This window comes from Narcine bancroftii, chromosome 3 (assembly GCF_036971445.1).
Source record: "Narcine bancroftii isolate sNarBan1 chromosome 3, sNarBan1.hap1, whole genome shotgun sequence".
In the NCBI taxonomy this organism is placed as follows: Eukaryota; Metazoa; Chordata; class Chondrichthyes; order Torpediniformes; family Narcinidae; genus Narcine; species Narcine bancroftii.
The window spans coordinates 204,860,418-204,875,453 of record NC_091471.1 but is presented as its reverse complement, the minus strand read 5'-3'; the positions used below and the strand labels follow the sequence as shown (position 1 = coordinate 204,875,453).

The following is a 15,036-nucleotide window of genomic DNA, read 5'->3' as shown; positions in this document are numbered from 1 at the left end:
CTGAGGATTCCAACAAAGTAAAATATATAACAAAATCATTTAATGGTTTATTTGATTAATAACACGATTAATGTTTTGATGAACATTAAGTCACCTCATTTAGCACATTAATCAAAATTAAACTTAATTTAGACATACAGAACAGTGACAGACCAATTTGGCCCTACGAGTCTGTGCCGCCCATTTTACATCCGATTAACCTACATGCTGGTACATTTTGAATGGTGGGAAGAAACCAGAACCCCCAAATAAAACCCACATAGACACGGTAAGAATGTACAAATTCCTTACAGATAGCATGGGATTTGAACCCAGATCTGGTCATTGGGCTGGGGCTGTAAAGACATTGTGCTAACCATAATGCCAATCATGTTGTAAACATAGAAAATTATGGAATATGTAGTTGATCAACTGTATGTCTCTGTGTGATCATATCTCATTCTTTCTCTAGGTTCTTTCATGAAGGCAAAAATCCCGAGCATAAAGGCAGAGATTCTCCACCCTTATGTTGGGAGACTTAATTCCAGGAATGTGCCGTGGCCCGTTCCAAGGTGCTGACTGCAATCCTTCTCAGGGGAAGGGTCAGCGGCATGAATGTAATGCTGCTGTAAGCGGCTGGCTTGGGGCGAGCTGATGACTCTACGGTGATGTCATCAGCCTGAGAAACAGGCCCGGGACTTGGCGGGCGGCGATATGGCACCAGTCGTCCTGCCTCCATCGGCACCGGACGGCACTACGAGGTGACACTCAACATGAGTACAACATAAATGGAGACTTTTAGGATTGCTCCGTGAAAGGTAACTTTATATTTTTTCCTCCGTGCTTATAGCCAGCATCCAGGCAGAGGCTTAGCATAAAAGGGCCTTCTCTCTCTCACTCTCTCTGTCCTCATTTTTCATCCCTTCCTCCTACTGTCTCAAATGTTGAAAGGATTATAGTTGCATATTATTTTTAGTTGTGCACTCCTGGTATACTTCAGACCTCAGTAATTCATTGACTGCCTAATGAAATGAAGACTCATAAGACTACAAAAGATGGATTTTTTTTTACCAATGGAACTATAATTTCCTTTTCCTAATATGTACCAGTGCCTTTGCTACCGCCCAGTCTATTATTCCAAATAAAATGAGAGTTTATTGTCATATACATGGTACAATGCACTGAAATGGACAGGTGCACTGAAATATTTACGTGCTGCAGTCACATAAGTACATAATATATGCCAACAATAATAGTATAATTTAGATTACCACAATGTTCCATGAGGCAGAAAAGAACTAAGAAATAAAAAGGATAGCTAAATAAATATTCACAGCTGCTGTTAGTGAAAAGTGATCTTTTGGTGGTCTGGGTATAGTTTAGTGTTGACAGGATTTCAAGGTTTGAGTTACAGGGAAAGGTTGTGCAGACTGGGGCTTTTTTCTCTGGAACGTAGAAGATTGAGAGGGGACTAGATAGAGGTGTTTAAGATTTTAAAAGGGACAGACAGAGTAAACGTGAATAGGCTTTTTCAATTAAGAGTGGGGGGGATTCAAACTAGAGGGCATGGTTTAAGATTGAAGGGGGAAAATTATAAGGGGAACATGAGGGGAAATTTCTTTACGCAAAGGGTGGTAGGGATGTGGAATGAGCTTCCGACAGACGTGGTCGAGGCGGGATCATTGGTTGCATTTAAGGAAAGACTGGATAGTTACATGGATAGGAGAGGACTGGAGGGGTATGGATTGGGTGCTGGTCAGTGGGAGTAGGAGGGTGGGGATTTGTTACGGCATGGACTAGTAGGGCCGAACTGGCCTGTTCTGTGCTGTAAGTGGTTATATGGTTATATAGTGTAGTACAAGGAGGTTCAAAAGGCTGATAGCTGTTGGGAAAAATAACTGCTTTTGAACCTGGAGGTGCCCAACCTCATGCTTCTGTACTTCTGCCTGAAGGCAGCAATGAGAAGAAATTGTGACCAGAATGATGCAAGTCCCTTCTGATATCGGCTGCCCTCTTGAGGCAACACCTCACAGAGATAATCCTCAATGGATGGGAGGTCAGTACCTGTGATGGACTTGCCACCTTCTGTAGCATTCTGTGATCCTGGGCACTTTAATTTCCAAACCTGGCTGTGATCCAACCAGTCAATATACTTTCCACAGAACACCTGTGGAACTTCCTACCTATCTTCTTGTCAAAGCTCTCATTTGAAAGGCTGGTGGAGTAGGAGTAGGTCAAGCAGAATAACCCCAACTGGAGGACTGAATGACAGGATGAGATGCAGGCTCTAATATGGCACTACATGGAAGGAGGATGTTAGAAATGGGAAATTGGGTAGCTGAGATGGGATGCAGCTGTTGACCATCTGATGTGGGTCCTGACGGATTGGTGTCTATATTCTCACAGGGGGATGGTGGTGGTTTGGATGTGGATGAGCAGCATGGCCCATCCTGCTAATGCAATAGCAGAAAGTCATCAGAAAACATTTTGTGATATTTCCTGTCAGGTAACTGGTGAAACAAACAGGCAGCATGTTCTGTGACAGAGGCTACCAGGAAAGAACCTCTGAGCTATAAAATCAGAGATAAGAATAGCTGCGATCAGGATAGGGAAGGGAAGATCATTAATGAGGATGGCCTTGGGAGGATTAGGGAAGAGCTGGTTATCCAGCAACTAGGACAGGGTTGGCCAAAGACCTTCAGAACCAGAATAAGTGATGTCAGGTTCCCTTCAACTGTGGTGTTTGCCCAGCTATGGGAAGCATCCAGTAACTAGAATTGGTAAAGCCCCAGTTTTTACTAATATATAAAATATCATGAAAATATTGGCTGCTGATCTCATTAAGATATTATTAAACATTTTGTTTCTGTTGTTACACTTCTGAGTTTTCAATCCTTATTCAATGGTTAAAATAGCAGGTTTCAAATTGTGTATGTGAACACAACATCCAATCACCCATATTGGCCACAATAATGCAATTATTGCTAGGTCTGTCTTGTATTCCCATCATTACCTTTTAATAATCGGAAGAGGGAACCAGATGCACAGTTCCTCACTTTATTTACCATTTGCCATAGCAATAAAATTATTACTGCATCTATCTGATATTCCGATTATTAACCTAATTTATGTAGAGCAATTCTGCCTAATTACATAAGTTCAGGGGACAGGGCAGTGCTTTTTGTTTAGATGGAGGATTGACTCTGAGCCAATATGTGTTGATGAAAGTTTGTTCTCTCGCTTTGTTAGCTGTAATGTTAGTGAAATGAGTTTGGATTTAGATTGACTGATACAAATCTAACAGTAGTTCAATGCAAATTCAAGTTCTGCTTGAGGAAGACTATGCAGACGGTATCTGACTTAGGTGGTAAGTTCATTGCATTAAAGAAGTCAAGGCAAAGTAGACAGGGACACAATAGAAATATATTTGATATAATACACCAGATCTGCAGATGTCTTGATGCTGACCAAGGAAAGTTCAAACTATGATAAATTTCCCAGCACTAACATCCATCACAATGGTCAACAATATCAATCACTAAGGAAGAGCATGGTTGAATTTTTTAGTTTCCTACGAATGTACTGAAGATGGTAATTTTCAGGAAAAATAGAAAATATAAACATTAATTGTGCAATCTGCATTTTACAAGACGAGAACTTGTATTCAAAAATGCTTACTTTATGGTTGTAGAATCCATTGTTGAGAAGCAAGCTGGAACTGCTTGTTCTCTCTATAATTACCAACGAAAATAAATTTAAAAATTCTCAAGCTGATGAAAAATGGAAATAAATCTCTTTGACATATTTCCTTCATTAACATATTTCACTGAGGTTTAGGCCACAGTCGTGATGCAGAATTCAAGCTTCCATAGGTTGAGGAAAGCACCACATCTGATTCCTCTTCAGGATCTGTTGTTTCGTCTTGTTTGAGCCACCTGCAAACTGGAGGAACAACACCTTACGTTCTGCCTCAGCATCTCCAACCAGATGGCACTAAAGTCAACCTCCAATTCTGCTAACCCCACCCCTTCTATTTCCTTAGTCCTCTACCCTCTCCCCATCACTTCTCAGCTTCTTTCACTTCTACACTCGCGCCCTATACACCTATTTCCTCTTACTTATTAGCCTGTGCTCCTCCCTTCCTCTCCCCCACCCCCCCCCCCAGGTTTTTATTCAAGCGCCTACCTGATTTTCCTGATTTCTGATGAAGGGCTCAGGTCTTTTACTTCTGTGAATGCTGTATTTCTCCTGCGTATTTATGTATTGCTTGCAATCCCAGCATCTGCAGATTTTCTTGTTTAACTCTTTCCAGTTACATTGACCTGATTGGGAGTTAAAATGTCAAAGTCACAGAAGGCAAACGTCACCATAGTAGCTGTGTCCTGACCACATGTAAACTAAGAATGGACCAGCACATTTTACACAAAGGGGTTTTGATTAATGTATCAGACAAATAGTTATGCACACAGGAAATATTCTTGTCCCTCTCATTCCCTCCAAAATTATTCAGGAAAATTTGTTCTTTTAAATAACTTGTAACTTTATAAATTTCAAAGCAAATGCTTCAGAAGAAATTTCCAAAGTATTGTTTTAAATAGAATTCAGTAACCTCAATTTAATCGTAACCATTTCATTAAACCACCTTGATTTTATAAAAGTAAAGGAAAAGGTGTAAAGTATTTTAGTTTCATGTAATCCATTTCTAAAGGGATAATTGTCCCTAAAAATTATGTGCAGAACGTGAAGCTCAGCCACGCACAGCAAAGTGGTTACTAGGCTTGATTGACAGGATACATATGAGTGTCTGCAGATGCTGGAATCTGGTGTAAAACATAGTCTGTGGGAGGAACTCAGCGGGGAGGAAAAGAATTATCAATGTTTCAGGCTGGAACCTTTTATCAGAACTGAGAATGCAGATGGGGAGATAGCTAATCAGACGAGGACAGGGTGGAATGGGTTTGGAGTGAAGCTAGTCAGAGGTTGGTGAATCAGGGAAGGTAGAAGAGGATGATGGACAGATGGGGAGAGTGAGGGGTGGAGTTGGTAGACAGAGGCAGCTGATTGGCAGGTAGCAGTCAGAGGGAGAGGCAGGAAAAAGAAAAGAGGGAGTTGGGCAAAGGAAGGTGAGTTACACAGGATGAAAAGAGAGATAGCTCAATGGTGATAAGTGGAGACAAAGACTACCAGTCCTAGAATCTGATAAGTAGAGAAGATGATAATGGTGACATCATGGGAGATGGAGACTCATAGGGAACTTCAGATTCTGAATGTAAAGCCAAACTCAATCTGCTTGGCAGATCAAGCAGAATTAGCATTAAAAAAAGACTATGACAACATTTTGAACCAAAATTTCTAGCATTCTTGTTCTCCCATAAATGGTGGTTCACCTGCTGAGTTCCTCCAACTTATAATGGAAGCTGTTAGGGGTGAGGTGAAGGACAGATTGGAATTGAATGGAGTGGGTGAAGGGTGGGTGAAATGTGGCTAGAAGAGGATGGAATCAACAAAGCAAAGGAGATGAAAATGGGTGGGGGTGTTTAGGAAAAGGGACAAAAATGGGGGAGGTGAAAAGAGAGGAGAACAGAGTTAGATCGAAGAAGAAAGAGGGTATGTTACCTGAAACTGGAAACTTCTATGTTCAAGCAGAATCTGAAGTGTCATTTCTCTACTTTGTGTTTTGCCTAACTCTGGTAGAGATGAACAGTTTAGAGTGGGATGGGAAGAGGATTTGAAATGGCATGCAACTGGGAACATGGGATGGCCACTGCAAACACAGCACAGGTGCTTTGCAAAGTGGTGCTTAAATCTGCACTTGATCTCACCTTTATTGAGGATGCCATACCTGGAGCTTTGAGTCTAGTAGATGAAGTTGGAGGAGGTGCATGTGAATCTTTGCCTTACCTGGAAGGGCCTTTTAGGTACCCGGAAGTTGGTGAGGGAGGAAGAGTAAGAGCAAGTGTTGACCTCCTGTGGTGGCAGAGGAAAGTACTCAGGGTGGGTGGGAAAGGATGAGCAGGCAAGTGAGTTCTGGAGGGAGCAATCTCTGTGGAAGGTGGAAAAGGATGGGGGGGGGGAAGGCAAATGGGTGATCGGTCAATTGAGTTAGGTAGCCATTCTGTTATGAATTAATGTGATTGACCTAATCCATGCAATTTGCATGTAATAATCTTCCACTCACTGCATTTTTAGAGAAGTCTTCTTTTTTTAGAAGGAAAAATTGGTCCAGTTTCTATTTCCCCTGCATTTTGAATGTCCGTTGTCTGAGTAAATTGATATAACATTTGGTAAATGAGAGGCTGCTGTGAAATATTTGTCATATTGCTTCTCCAACTTAATGTATGAGCAGGGCTGTCAATAAATTTTCTTCTCTGCAAGAAGAACATTAAACACCCTCCATGATTGTGCAGCTTCATAATATCATTGACAGGGAGCATGTCCAGGTGCCCTGTAAAGCAACTCAAGAATCTGATGAATTCATGACCTTTGACCAGATCTTGAGCTCATGGAATCTCCATGACCGGGGTTAAAAAATCACACATTTTCTTTTCTTGGGTTTGCATGGTGAAACTCACAGATCGAGGATTAATCTGCAGAATGTAAAGCTGTTTTTACTTTGTCTCAATAATCCACTTAATTCCAACTTCAAAAATAATTTGCGACTGAATTTTCGACCTCACATAGAAGTAAGTGGTCTGTACGGTCTTCTGAGTGATTGCCAATTTGTACTGAGCAAAAGTTACATTTGCGTCATGGACTCATGCCTGAACAAACTAATTTCACTGATTTTAAGGCCAACGATGTGAGCAAACAGATTTCTCAGCCGTTAGTCTGGTTTCATAAGGTCTTGTGGATCAGAAGTGGCTATCAGACTGATCTGCAGTTGCAGTACCGCTCTGTTTCCTGTGGAACAATTCCAAGATGTACGCCCAATCTCAATAAAATTATCAGTTACTGTAAGAGACCTCAATTTTGCAATTATTCTTCCTGTTTCTCCAAACATAAATTACTTTATTAAGACTTCAGAATATTGACCTTGTATCAGCAATGTTTAAGCAGACTAAAAATTGCTGGAAGAACTGAGCAGGACGTAAAGCATTCCTGGGTAGAATGGTCAGCCAATATTTCGAGTCTGGACCCTTTGTCAAGACTACTTGCGTTTGGGAGAAGCATCTTCCACTATTGCACACCATTATACTGACAGCCCGATACAGGTTTAAGCTCTTTGTAGAATGGGGTTGGTGGTGTTTTTTTAACATGGAAAATTCACTGAGGTGCTTGTCCAAGATGGTGCATCCATGCTTGGCATCCCAGATCACGAGGGTTTTGGACTCATGGGATGCAGCAGACTCATGCAAGGCACCAGATCATGTGAACACCCCCTTTCCCCGGTCACCGAAAAGGAGAAGCCTGGGAAAAGGCCCTACATATGTGGACACCACAGCAGTGAACAAATGAGGAGCTTGGTAGCCAAAGGACTTACACCAGGCTACAGATTGCTGGAAGCAGCCTCATGGGATCCAGGTTTCATGACCAGGATTTGTGAGCGTGGCAAAGATGAGCAGGGCTTCTGAAAGGCCTGGGGTGTTGACAGCTTCCTAATCGTATTGTGGGGTTGGAACCAGTGGCTGTGGAAGCCTGGAGCTTGGGTTCACCACTGGAACAGATAGGCAGCTGTATGGCTATTATGGTTGCAGGAGCACAGGAGGCAGTGACATCAGAGGAGGTGGGGGAACCACGGATGGGCACCTCGATGGTGCTGAAGGATTTCTGAAGGACAGAATTAGCTGGTGCAAGTTCCAGGATTTAGATGTTTCAAGACGGGATAGGGTGGGTGGTGAAGGAGCAGGGTAGAGGAGTGGCATGGCTAATCAGGGATAGTATCACAGCTGCAGAAAGGGAGGACATTGTGAATGGATCATCTACAAAGTCAGTGAGGGTGGAAGTCAGAAATAAGAAGGAGGGATCATTTAGAACATTCTTTAGCCTCACGAATAGCCACTGGCCACCTAGGAACAGATAAGTAGGTAAATCTTGGAATGATGCAATAATAACAGGGTTGTTGTCATGGGAAATTCAATTTTCCTGATACTGACTGACACCTCCTTAAGGTAAAGTTTAAAATGGGGTAAAATTCATCAGGGATGTCCAAGACAGATTCCTAACACAATATGTGAGCAAGCCAACTGAAGGAGATTGAGTTTGATTGAGTACGGGGAATGAACCTGGTCAGATGACAGACACCTCAATGGGTGAGTATTTCAGAGACAGTAGCCACAACTCCCTAACCTTTACCTTAGTTATGGAGAAGGATAAGCATAGACACATTGGTAAAGTATTTTAATAGGGGAAAAATAATTCTGATTATGATTAGGCAAGAACTAGTGAAAGTAAACTGGCATCAGATGTTCTCAGGAAAATACACAGCAGAAATATGGAGCATGCTTAGCATCCTGGGTAGGTGTGTCTCACTGAGAGAGGGAAAAATGGTGGGGATAAAGGAACCATGGTTGACAAGAGAAGTGAGAAAGCTAGTCAAGAAGAAGAAGGAAGCTTATATAAGGTTTAGAAAACAAAAGTCAGGAAGGGCTCGTGAGAGTTATACGGCAGCTAGGAAGGAACTGAAGAAAGGACAAAGGAGAGCTATAAAGGGGCATGGAAAGGCTTTGGCAAGTTGGATTAAGGAATTCAAAATCATACTACATGTATGTCATGTGGACAAGTAGCAGGATGACTAAAATGAGGCTAGGACAATTAGCAATAAAGGGGGAGCATATGCCTGGAGTGTGAGGAGGTCCTAAATGAACACTTTGCTTCAGTGTCCACCAGGGAGAGGGACCATGGTGAATGTGAGGTCAATTTAGATCAGATACTAGAGGATATTACTAGATATACTGGAGCATTTCAAGGTTAAGAATGTGGAAGTGCTAGATCTTCTTTAAAATATTTGGACAGATAAATCCATATGAATAAATTCGACATATCCCAGGTTACTACAAGAAGGGAGGAATGAGATTGCTGGGGTGTTAGCAATGATTTTTTCATCTCCCTAGCCACAGGTGAAGTTCTGGAGGATTGACAAATGGTAAATGTTGTCCCTTGTTTAAGCAAGGTAAGAGGGATAATCCTGGGAATTATACACCAGTGAGTCTGATGTCAGTGGTTGAAAATTTTGGAGACAATTCTCAGAGATAGGATTAGTGAGCATTTAGAGAAGCATAGTCTTCTCAGGGATAGTCCTTTGTGAGGGGTAGGTCATGCCTCAAGATCCTAATTGAGATTTTTGAGGAGGTGACAAAAGAAATTGATGAAGGCAAGGCGGTGAATGTGGTATATATAGATTTTAGTAAAGTGTTTGACAAGGTTCCCCATGGTAGGCTCATTCAGCAAGTCATGAGGCATGAGATCCATGGAATCTTGGCTGCGTCGATTCAGAATTAACTTGCCTGCAGAAGTCTGAGTGTTTGTAGTAGATGGAATATATTCTTCCCAGAGGTGGGTGACCAGTTGTGCTCTGCAGAATCTGTTCTGGGACCCCTGCTCTTTGTGATTTTTATATGATTTGGATGAAGTAATAGACAGGTGGGTCAGTAAATTTGCAGATGATATAAAGGTTGGAGGTGCTGTGGATAGTTTAGAAGGTTGTTGGAGGTTAAAACAGGGTATAGACAGATGGAGTTCAATCAGGATAAGTGGGAAATGATGCACTTTGGAAGGTCCAACTTGAAAGCAGAATACATGGGTAATGGCAGGATTCTTAATAGTGTGGAGGAACAAAGGGACCTTGGGGTTAAAGACCATAGATCCCTCAAGGTTGTCATACAAGTTGATAGGGTGGTTTAGAAGGCGTATGTCCTGGCCTTCTCTGATGAGGGAGTTGAGATCTACAGCTGTCAGGTAATGTTGCAGATCTGTAAAACTCTGGTTAGACCACACTTGGAATATTGTGTTTAGTTCTGGCCGCCTCATGTAGATGTAAAACCTATGACCAGGGTTGATTGAGCTTGGACTTTTCTCTTTTGAGCAATTAAGGATGAGAGATGACTTAATAGAGGTATACAAAATTATAAGAGGCATTATTGGTAGGGTAGAGAGCCAGCATCATTTTCCTGGAGTGACAATAGAAAATAGCAGAGGACATCTGTTTAAGGTGAATGGAGGAAAGTTTAACGGAGGTGTTAGAGGTCAGTTTTTTTTTACACACACAAAGTGGTGTGTGCCTGGAATGTATTGTCAGGGGTGGTGGTGGAGACTGGTACAATAGAGTCATTCAAAAGACTCTTAGATAGGCACATGGATGTAGGAAAAATAGAAGATGATGGGCATGAGGCAGGGAAGAGTTATATTGCTGTGTAGGTTCATATGGATTGACACAACATGATGGGCCAAAGGGGCTGTTTTCAGAAGCAAGGAATACCACCTTGAACATCATTGATCTCAGTCTGAGTTTATCATCTCAATCCTCTCTATCCATCTCTTCTTCCAACTTTAATTGTGGGTTATTGTTAGGTAGAAATGATCTAGTGATGGCCTAGATGTTTTAGATATACTTATTAAATATTCTTCCAATCCTGGTGATAAACCAAATACCCGGGAGATTTAAACACAATACATTTTGATTTTAAATTTCTTAAGTATTGTAGAAAACAGGTAAGGTGGCAATTAATAAACTTGCAATAACAAGTTGGCATTTTTGATATCTCAGTGATTATGTTGATGTATATGATTTATATATATATTTGGAAAAGAAAAGGCAAGGTTGGGGCAAGGAAGATTCCTATTCAATCTACTGGATTTTTGAATGACTTCTTTATAAGATAATGATGAAAAAACAATTTTTCAAAAGTTAATGGGTGCTGCAGGAAATATAGTCAAAAAACTCTCAAAGATTGCAGAATGTGCTGGTGACTGGAATGTGACATAAAACTAAAAGAGAGAAGTACTTGGCAGCAGGAATTTCCATGATGATAATTCAAACCAGCTCATGAAGAATGTGGATCTCTCTGTCAATATGCAAGAAATTTAAAAATAGGTGAAATTCATGTAACTTCATACATAAAATCAGATGGTTTTTATTTTGATTTGTGGTGAACCTCTCGATAATTCATGGCTGAAGATTATTTTGTACTATTTATCCCTTGAAATAAAGTACATTTACTGAAACAGCTTGGTTAACCATGCACACATCTTGCTGGAAGTATCAGTGAAACTTACTGAAATAACCATCATTTTATTGACTATATAATATAAAGTAAAGCTTAAGACATTTTAATAAAATTTAAAAAAGATTTAAGATGAGGTAAAAGATATATAAGAGACCTGAGGGGGACCTTAATGACACACAAGATGGTAGGTTTATGGAATGAGCTGCCAGAGGAAGTGGTAGAGGCTGGGACAATTGTAGCTTTTAAAGGGCATTTATAAAGGTACATGGGCAGGAAAGGTATGCAGGGATATGGGTGGAATGCAGGCAAATATGAGTAAATTGGGTTGACAGTTTAGACAGCATGGGCCAAAAGGCTGTAAAACTACAACTCCATGACTATCTGGGTGGTGAATTAGGTCCATAGTTTTACCATAATGAACTATAAGTATACACTTAATGCTCACTTTCACAGAGTAGACATCATCAAAATTATTTACTTGTCTTATTGACATGTTGCCTGAACTGTAATTTATCAACTTTCCATACCTTTATTAAATCCCTATAAACTGTGTGCTGACAATAAGGACAGTGAGCAAACTGCAGTCATGCCCATATGTTTACTATTCATCTGTGCTTTACAAAAATCTCTGAAGACTTTGGCCAGTCCCTTGTGTGCCTGCCAAGGCTGATCGCTTGCTTACTGGGCTGTTTATATTATAGCAGATGTGAGTGACCTTTCTCTGAATTTCAACAGTGCTGGAATCTGAGTTCCCAGTCATTTTTATCTCTATACTTAGTCCTGGGAGGGATTTTACATCACAATAGTTGTTCATGGAGAAGAGCACGAGAAAAACTAAGTACAAATATTCTATCAATTTTTTTTAAAATATGGAAATATTCAAAATGGCAACATGAATGAATATACTCTTATTTGGTACCAAGACTGAAAATCATTGAAAATTATGAAGCATCTTGTGAATGTATAATATAAGCAAAGACATTTAAAATAATTGATGATATATTTACCTTGCAATTATTTACTATTAGCAAGTTGATAAGGTGGTAAGAAGGTATATGGTGCATTGACCTTCATTAGTAGAGGGATTGAGTTCAAGAGCCATGAGGTAATGTTGCAGCTCTATAAAGCTTTGGTTAGAGCACCCTTGGAGTATTGCATTCAGTTGTGGTTGCCAGGAAGGATGTAGATGCTTTGGAGTGGGTGAGGAGGGGATTTACCAGGATGTTGCCCAGATTAGAGTATATGTTGTATGAATCAAGGTTGCTAAAGCTGGGGCTTTTCTCTTTGGATCAATGATGGATGAGAGGTGACTTAATTGAAATATATAAGATGATGACAGGCTAAGATAGAGTGAACAGCTGGCACTTTTTTCCTGGGGTGAAAATAGCAAATACTAGAGAACAACTATTCAAGGTGAGTGGAGGAAACTTTAGGGGAAACATCAGAGGTAAAGTTTTTTTTTTTACACAGAGAGTGTTGAGTGCCTGGAAAATCTAGAATCCTTCTTCAAGAAAGCCCGGGGTTCATTGACAGTCAAGAGTATCAAGTTCTTTGGAGTGTCCTTGGTAGAGAACCTCACATGGTCCTTCAACATAAGCTCCATAGCCAAAAAAAGCCCAGCAGCGCCTCTACTTCCTGCAAAGGCCGAGGAAAGTTCATCTCCCACCCTCCATCCTCACTACATTCTACAGAGGATGTACTGGCATCACCGCTTGGTTTGGAAGCTGTACCACCTTGCACTGCAACATCCTGCAGAGGATAGTGAAGTCAGCAGAAAAGATCATTGGTGCCTCTCTTCCTATCATGAAGGACATCTATAACACTCGATGCATGTGAAAGGCAATAAAAATTGAGAAAGACTCCCTTCTGCCATCTGGTAGGAGGTACCATAGCACTCGGGCCCTTATGTCCAAATTGGGGCAACAGCTTTTCATCCCAAGCCCTCAGACTCCTGAACTCTCAGAGCATTTGGGGATAGGGTACCATGGACTGTTACTGTATGTCTTAATTTTTAATGTGTTTCACTTCTATTCTAACTTAGATTTATGTAAATATGTTCCGTGGACCTAGAGAAATGCTATCTTGTCTTTTTCATCTTTACAGTGCGACCATGGCATGAACGATAAATAAAGGTAACTTGATTTGGTTCAGAAAGGCTCTTCTGCCTGCTGCCTGCCTATAGCCAGTTCCCTATTCCTCTGGATTATTTAGTGGTCAGCTTATCTGGAAATAGGCTAATGTTCCCCCATCACACTACTGATATCCTCCAGTGAGTTCTCCACTTCTTACTCATAGCTTAATTCAAATAAAGATTAAACTCAGAATGTTTATAGGTTGATAATGCATTTGTTCTATCAACTCCATGCCTGTTTCACATTCCGACACATAGAGTGTATTGTTGATCCTATATCCACATGCCTGATTCATAATCCGCACGACACATTATCAAATATTTGATATGCAAGTTATGTAATGTTTGTGGTGGAATGCCATTACACCATGAGGTCACCAGGGGCCACTACCTGATGACCCTGTATATAAAGCTGATCGGAACTCGTGCTCCTCCTTCTGACCTGGGCTTGACAGAGACAAGACCTAACTGTGTATATCACTCTATTGAAGCCTGCATTTAACCTTCATTCTGCTTCGTGTGGTTGATGTCGGTCACAATTTAATAGAATGATTTATATCCAGGATGGAAGCTACTTCTGTCCTCGCCCACGCTCCCGACTCCATCAAAATCAGATCTAAGGATTTGAAAATGGAGATGTTCTCCACGCACGTGCAGCCGAGTACGGACCAGGCGGGCAGCCATGGGACCAAAGCCGCAGCGGAGAGAGGGACTCGCCTAGTGACCAAGGACTGCGAGAGGGCAGAAGCACCTGGGAGCAGGTAAAGAACAGCCCAGAGCCCTGCCTGTTAAGTGACTCTCCAGGACTGAGTCCTGCCACGCAGCCCACTGGGCCCCTGCTTGATAGTCAAGGGTTGCAACAAGCACGGGCAGAAGGCGTATGGCAAGTATCCCTCCTGATCTCGATCTACTGCCAGGACCGCGAGAATAGCCTGCTCCCCCAGAAACACCCCCAGCTAACTCCGACTCCCCAGAGGGCGCTCATGTTTCCACAGAATTGAGTGGCCATGTAGGGAAGGAATCAGGCTCGGTATGCACCCCCACTGCCACAAAATCATAGACTCAAGTTCAGCCAGGTGCTGAGGCCAGAGAGTCTGGAACTGGATTCCAGGACCCCCGGGGCAAGCACTCACTTCAACCGGTGGCAGAGGTGTTTCCTAAACTACATGGGGGTTGATGGGGCGTCGGAGGAAGAAATGCTTATGCTACTGCTAGCGCAGCTGGGGGATCACCCGTACTCCCTTATACAGGATGCTAAGTCCTATCAAGAGGCTATGAGCACCTTGCAGAGACACTATAATAAAGGGCACAGCGTGCCCCACCCCAGACACAGGCTCATGACCAGGTTGCAGGAAGCCGGGGAGTCTGTTAGGGATTTCATCCTTGCCCTGAAGGATTTAGCTAGGGAATGTACTTTAAACTGTATCTGCTCAAGCGTAAGCGAATAAGCTCATAAGAGACAGGAATGTAGCGGGCATCAGATCTACTGAGATCAGGCAGAGGCTGTGAGAAAAGAGGCTCTAGAAGATACTAGAAAGGAACTGGAGGAGTATACTTTGCTGGACACATTAGCCCTGCACAGGGAGAGGAACACTAGGGCTCAAGGGCAACATATAGAAGCAGTGTCTCCACTGGAACGCTCCAAGTGCTCCTTTTGTGGGCAGCCCAAGCACCCCAGAGCTCTCTGCCCAGCTAGAGAAGCTAGCTGTTCAAACTGCAGAACCAAAGGACATTATGCAAAAGTCTGCAGAAGCCCCAAGACTC

General features: G+C 41.9%; 1 long non-coding RNA gene across 3 annotated transcripts in view; it reads left to right on the top strand.

Annotated features, from left to right (window-relative positions):
- The window catches only part of LOC138758049 (uncharacterized), a 174,584-nt gene that overhangs the window by 122,502 nt on the left and 37,046 nt on the right, over positions 1-15,036 (top strand). For all 3 annotated transcript variants that reach the window (XR_011354095.1, XR_011354096.1, XR_011354094.1), the window contains exon 4: positions 452-797. This is a non-coding gene — a long non-coding RNA (uncharacterized lncRNA). The remainder of the gene's footprint in view (positions 1-451; positions 798-15,036) is intronic.